The sequence below is a fragment of the Apis dorsata genome, unplaced genomic scaffold, assembly GCF_000469605.1.
Source record: "Apis dorsata unplaced genomic scaffold, Apis dorsata 1.3 scaffold_1109, whole genome shotgun sequence".
Taxonomy (NCBI): Eukaryota; Metazoa; Arthropoda; class Insecta; order Hymenoptera; family Apidae; genus Apis; species Apis dorsata.
Genome location: NW_006264207.1, coordinates 59,816 through 60,983, shown reverse-complemented (window position 1 = coordinate 60,983; position 1,168 = coordinate 59,816).

Here is a 1,168-nt window from a genome sequence, read left to right as displayed (position 1 = left end):
ATATATATATATATATAAAATATAATAATATAAAAAAAGAGTATCGAACACCTTTTACGACATTGAAGTAAGTATGTAATTTTATTTTTGAAAATAATATTAGATATATTAATTATCTAATTAGTTGAAAAATTTTATTTATATATGAATAAATTGAAAAAATATAATATGAAAAAATATATGAATAACATTATATTATAATATTATACTTTGATTAATAAAATTCCACATAACATAAAACATATTTTTTTAATTCTTACATTAAAGATAGAATAAATTATTGTATTAAAAAAAAATAATAATAATTATATTTTTATATTTTATCGATGTACATATTATCGCTAAAAAAAAAAACGATTAAATTCACCGATTTCGAAGAAAAAATTATAATTCTATATTTTTATGCCCTATCAATATTTATATATGTATTGTCGCTAAAAAAAGGACAATCGACTCGATTGATTCCTCGATATTTGTATAGATAGCGTCGCTTGTTTGTTCCCTATCGATTTAACAAATTCGTGAATTAAATATTCCGATATTTATATCTCCGTGTTTTAAAATAATTTATTATTATTAGAAAAAAAAATTATTATTGATTGATTCCACATCCATAGATCGCGCCATTAATTTGTTCCTTATTGAATTAAAAAATTCGTGAATATTCCAATATCTTTTTAAAATATTTTACAGTTTCGTTTCTTTAATAAATGTTTTTGATAATTTTATTCTTTTTTTTCATATATTTTGAGAAATATTTTTTCTATTCGATTTGTATTACGAATAGTATATCTTTTGATTTATTTATAAAATAATAACAATACATATTTTTTTTATTTTATTATATATTTCTTATTTATTTATAAAACACAACGAAAATGCATGATGATAATTTTTTTTGTTTCTTTTATAATAATTTCGTAAATTAATTGAGATATTTATTTTTAACTGAGATATTTATAATCGGAAGATTTAGAAAAAGCTTTTTTTATTATTTACATGACAAAAAAGTATGATTATAATTACATAATAATTGCATCGAATTATTAAAGAATATGGTCGAGATGTGGTCGAATATTTTTTTATAATTATACTTTGATGTAGTACGATTATGATAAAAATGAATGTTTTATGAACATTCGGTGATATTCGTTCGGTGAGATATAAG